This window comes from Aotus nancymaae, unplaced genomic scaffold (assembly GCF_030222135.1).
Source record: "Aotus nancymaae isolate 86718 unplaced genomic scaffold, 86718_ANA_hifiasm-v0.15.2.pri h1tg000008l, whole genome shotgun sequence".
Lineage (NCBI taxonomy): Eukaryota > Metazoa > Chordata > Mammalia > Primates > Aotidae > Aotus > Aotus nancymaae.
This window is the reverse complement of record NW_026988419.1, coordinates 37,907,650-37,913,649: the sequence shown is the minus strand read 5'-3', so window position 1 is coordinate 37,913,649 and position 6,000 is coordinate 37,907,650. Positions and strand designations below refer to the sequence as shown.

Here is a 6,000-nt window from a genome sequence, read left to right as displayed (position 1 = left end):
AAATATTCCTGCTGAGTTTCAGACAGATATGTGTAAAGGCAGCAAAGTGTCTGATTTTCTTAAATGTATCTATGGCAGCAACACTAGTTAATTTAGTTGTGAAAAATTAACCAAAAAGAAACTACTGGGCTATAAGAATTCCACAGTTGACAGATTGTTGGTTTTTCTCTTTAAAAAAAAAAAAAAAAAAAATACACACATATATATATATATATATATACATATATATATATATATGGGCCATCTGTTTACAAAAGATGAGAAACGTTGGAGAAAATTATTTCCCTTAGGGAATAATGTTATGAACATTCAGAAAGAGGTCTCTGACATTTTCAAGGACGATTTGGTATAAGAACAAGACAGCATCAGGTCTGCATAGTCATTGGCTAAGAAAAACAGAGATGATTTCCTCTAGTCCTTGTTTTAGTTTTACTCTTTGAACTTCAAGTTTATTTATTGTTATTATTTTTAATGTGGCATGGATTGTTTTAAGAATCAACTTGGTTCCCTTTTTTGAAGTCCTTTTTTTTTTTTTTAATTTGTTGAGGCTGGTTTCTAAAGTGCTCCACCTCCATCACCTGTCATTAGATGGGGGGCTGCAGCTTGGAGAACACTCACAGTTCTGAGTTCAGCTGTGGACAGAATAATGAAGGGCAGCTTCAGAAGGAGGTGGAACTGCAGATTTGGAGGTAGGTGGCAATACAGTATTTCAAAATAAAAACTCCAAGCTGCAGATCGGTGATAAATTGTCATACACTAAGTGTACCTGGAGAAATAAAACTAATCTCTATCCATTTTAATTCTCTTAGAAGGACTTTCCCTCTTACATATAAAATCCTGGGAATTTCCCCCTCCTCATCTAGTCATTTCTATGTGATTAATCATACATTGGTCACTCGTCACTAGATGGCATTGTGCAATGTTTCTTGACAGCAGTAACTAAATTGGTAAAGTTACAGCTTGGGCTATTTTTTGGTATTTTCTTCTTTGGGATGGATCTAGATAATCTAAATCTGATCCTGGATATGTCATCATCTTTATGTATTTTATGAGTTTGGCTATGTAAATTTTGTATCTTCTTTGAGAGTCTTTTTCTTAGTGTAACTTCCTAGTACATGAACCCAATAATTATTAGTCTTAAATGAACAATAAATAAATTCTTCCTCTAATTTTCCTCCAAGTCACATGTGCAAATGTTTACTTATATGTGCAGAAATAAAATGAAGCTCAACACATCTAGGATCTCTACCTAGACATGAAGGTAGAAAAAAATATATGTGAAAACTTGCTTTATCTTAAGCATGACCAGTTGAAATCTAGATGTGGATAAGCCATGAAGATAGAGTAATATAAAAGTGATCAGTTAAGGCCTCCATAGCCTGTGAAATTCACAATGGAAATATAATAGCCATAAGTAACTAAAATTGATGTAAATATGATATAAATTAGTGGTCACAGTCTTGTACTCTTCCAGACAAGACAAATAATTGTAACCATTTTTATTTGTTGTATTCCCATAAACCTTATGGTACTGAAAAAGAAATTCTGACTGCTATGCTATCAATAAAATAAGACACATTTTCCCTAATTATAATTGTGACTTAGTGACCTGAGAATTTATAAATAATAATGGATGACAAAATGAATTATTTGGAGTTAAGCTAACAAGACAGATGACAGATAGATAGATAGATAGATAGATAGATAGATAGATAGATAGATAAATGCATAGCAGCTAATACAGCATTTGACATTCTTAAGTTATATAAAAACTCTAATATTGATTTGCTATTTTCATTTACTTCATTTACTTATTTAAAAATCTGAAAAATTGTTTCTCTGTTTGAATTTGTCTTTTGGTTTTTATTTTATTCATTTGTTCATTCAGCAAACATTAACTAAACACCTGCTTTGGATCTGTTTAATACCAGAGATGCAAAGTTAAGTAGGATACCAAATGTGCCCTCAAAAAGCTTTTAGATGTTAAGCATCCATAAAGTAAATATCAGAATCATTCATGAAAGAAGGAGCAAGGGGGAAGGAAAGAGGGAGAAATGTAATGCAAAGAGTCTTAGACAAGGAAACAAGATGCAGGCCGGGGGTGGTGGCTCACACCTGCAATTCCAGCATTTTAGGAGGCCGAGGCAAGAGGATTGTTTGAACCCAGAAGTTTGAGATTAGCCTGGGCAACACAGCGAGACCCTATCTCAAAAAAAGAACAAAGAGGAAAAGATGCATGGGTTGTGGTCACAGCTCTGCCAGTAACTCATGCTATAACCCTGGACCTCCCTCACTGTATGTTCAAATGAAATAACTTTATAGAAAGGTGCTTTGTGAACTGTAAAATGTTTTTAAAATATGAGTTTTTAAAGCTTCCTCCTATAAGAAACACACAGTTTTTTAATAGAACTTTGGTCCTTCAGGCCAATGCATCTCCCTTTTAATTTTCTATTTCAAAATTCCAGCTGCATACATAAAACCCATTACATTTCCAACTCATCTTGTAAAACAAAAATTAGACAGAAGCACTACAATCTTGGACAGAGAAAAGGTAAAAGGCTAACCTAAATTCCCAGTGATCAAATCAAACTCTAAAACATTGAGATGCTATGATTATCCCCTTTTCCCCTTCTACTCTGCTGATTCTTGCTCCTTCTCTTAGTTTTCTGCAGGTGAGAAATGTAATTTCAAGTAAATCTTTTACAATTAAACACGAGGGATGAAAGTCCTCCATTCTGGTCCTAGGCCATTACCTCTTCCATACTTTGATGGTAGAAAAAAAACAAAAAAGGTTTGAGTAGATTGCTAGATTAGGAGATTCAGTACAATATCATCTATTCTTAGACTAATTTAATAGTTCTGCAAAATGCCTATTTTTCATGAAAGGCAGTCATAGCATAACCTACAATAGATAAGCTGGAAAATGTTTTGTTTTCCACAGATTGTATGCAGAAATCATTAGGTAAGGAATAAGAAACTCAAATGTTTTTAAGGACACAAAGAAAGATACATAGGTCGGGGAGAGCATTAGGGAAAAGCGCTATCGCATGCTGGGCTTATACCTGGGTGATGGGTTGATAGGTGCAGCAAACCACCATGGCACATGTTTACCTATGCAACAAACCTGCACAGCCTGCACATATATCCTGGAACTTAAAAAGAAGTAAAATAAAATAATTATGTATTTTAAAAAAGAAAGATACATAAAAAGGTGTCCTCGGTCAAGTACTTGACTGGATCCAGGTATATGTAGAGAAGTGTTTTATCTTAATTTCCTGGTTCATCATGTCTTTTACTTTGTTATTGCATTAAGCTGTTTGTTGTATGATGACAGCTTGAGGTAATTTTTTTTTATTAAGACGGAGTCTCGCTCTGTCACCCAGGCAGGAGTGCAGCGGCACAATCTTGACTCACTACAACCTCAACCTCCCAGGTTCAAGCGATTTTCCTGCCTCACTCTCCTGAGTAGCTAGGATTATAGGCGTGCACCATCAAGCTCGGCTAATTTTTTTGTAGTATTTTTAGAGATGGGGTTTCACCATGTTGGCCAGGCTGGTCTCAAACTCCTGACCTCATGATTCACCTGCCTCAGCCTCTGAAAGTGCTGGGATTAAAGATCTGAGCCACCGCACCCAGCCTAAAAATTTTTATATTCAATTAAATTTTTTTTCACCCTGCCCATCCCTCAAAATTAACTTCTAATTAAGGATTTTGGCTGAAACCGTTCCCTCAATATATTAGAATAACCTGGTTATTCTTGGGCTCAAGCAATTCTCCCACCTCAGCCTCCTGAGTAGCTTGGACAACAGGCATGTGCCATCATATCTCTCTAATTTTTTTTTTTTTTTTTGGTAGAGGTAGGGGTCTCACTATGTTGCCCAGGTTGGTCTCAAACTCCTGGGCTCAGGGATTCTCCTGGCTTGGCCTCCCAAAAGTGCTAGGATTACAGGCCTGAGCCTCTGGGCCCAGCCTGAATGATTAGTTTCATGTAGAATAATTGTTTACCTTCAGACATGGGCCATGAGAAAATCTGGAGGGTTAGAAATAAATGTTTAAAGACCAAGATACCTATTTAAAATATTATTTCTTTCCTGACTTAACCTTCATTTTTCAGGTTTATGACATTTTTGTCTTTATTTAAAATATTACTTCAAGTCAACAAGTATTATAAAAATGATATATTAGTATTTGTGCACAAGGAACTGAGGAAATGGAATTTTACTTTACCAGTTTCAGAGACCATAGCACTCAGGCTTCTCATCATCAGTATATTTGGATGAAAAGATCGTTTTTGTCATGAAAGTAGATGGACCCACATTTAGCCATGGACAAAACTTTCCTGGAAGGAAGCAGAGATTTTTTTTTTTTAATTATTTTGGGAAAATGTACTGAGGCATATCTCTAAAAATAAAATAGCACTTCATCAGTACTGGTCATTTTTTAGCCACATATGACAAATGATCACATATGCTCATAAAAATCTAAAAGGAACTGAATGTTGTTCTCTTCTGAAATGGTTTAAGTATCTTTCCTTTAAACTGTATTTTAAAACAAAAACAAATGTTACCACTTTGATTGAAGAAAAATGCAGGAAGCAATATGGTCCCACCCAAAGTTCCTGCATGCAAAATATCATGTGGAGGAAGGTTCAAGGTGTTTTTAAGAGCATAACTTTTATGTTTCTGCCCATTAACAATGGCACTTCCTGTTTTGTCCTCTACATATAATGAGGCTATCAAGAAAGATTATGAACTTCTCCTTCTTGCACAGTGAAGAGCATGTATACACTGTCTTACGTGTGTAAAATTCAAACTAAGTATTGCCATTACCCAATTCTCCTGAGGTCCAACAGATTGATCTATGGTCTCCCAACAAGGGCTGGAATGTTCAGTTATTTATAGTTACCTAGTCATAAATCTGGTATTGAAGTCAACAGAATGTGCAATATTCCTTCTCTCAAATATACGTGAAGCTACATGTTGCCACTAAATGGCCCCATGTTTTACAAGAAGTAATTAACAACCCTTAACAGATTAGGATTCAGTGATTGCCTCCTTCTTTTTTTTTATTGCATTTTAGGTTTTGGGGTACATGTGAAAAACATGCAAGATTGTTGCATAGGCAGTGTGATTTGCTGCCTTCCTCCCCATCACCTATATCTGGCATTTCTCCGCATGCTGTCCCTCCCCAACTCGCCACCCCCTGCTGTCCCTCCCCTATTTCCCCCCATCAGACCCCAGTGTGTGATGCTCCCCTCTCTGTGTCCATGTGTTCTCATTGTTCAGCACCCGCCTATGAGTGAGAGCATGCAGGGTTTGATTTTCTTTTCTTGTGTCAGTTTGCTGAGAATGATGGTTTCCAGGTTCATCCATGTCCCTACACAGGACATGAACTCATCATTTTTTTTATGGCTGCATAGTATTCCATGGTGTATATGTGCCACATTTTTCCTTTCCAGTCTATCATCGATGGGCATTTGGGTTGGTTGCAGGTCTTTGCTATTGTAAACAGTGCTGCAGTGAACATTCATGTGCATGTGTCCTTATAGTGGAACAATTTACAATCCTTTGATATACCCAGTAATGGGATTGCTGGGTCAAATGGAATTTCTATTTCTAGGTCCTGGAGGAATCGCCACACTGTCTTCCACAATGGCTGAACTAATTTACACTCCCGTCAACAGTGTAAAAGTGTTCCTATTTCTCCACATCCTCTCCAGCATCTGTTGTCTCCAGATTTTTTAATGATCGCCATTCTAACTGGTGCGAGACGGTATCTCAGTGTAATTTTGATCTGCATTTCTCTAATAACAGTGATGATGAGCATTTTTTCATATGTTTGTTGGCCTCATGTATGTCTTCTTTTATAAAGTGTCTGTTCATATCCTTCCCCAACTTTTGAAAGGGCTTGTTTGTTTTTTTCTTGTAAATCTGTTTTAGTTATTTGTAGATTCTGAATATTAGCCCTTTGTCAGATGGGTAGATTGCAAAATTTTTTCCC

The 6,000-nt window shown here is 36.4% G+C and overlaps 1 protein-coding gene across 1 annotated transcript in view; it reads left to right on the top strand.

Annotated features, from left to right (window-relative positions):
- The first annotated feature begins 598 nt into the window (after window positions 1-598).
- SLC39A10 (solute carrier family 39 member 10) overlaps window positions 599-6,000 on the top strand; it is a 167,813-nt gene continuing 162,411 nt past the window's right edge. Inside the window, exon 1 of the mRNA XM_064373221.1 lies at window positions 599-689. The gene's annotated coding sequence lies outside the window, so the exon portion shown is untranslated. The remainder of the gene's footprint in view (window positions 690-6,000) is intronic.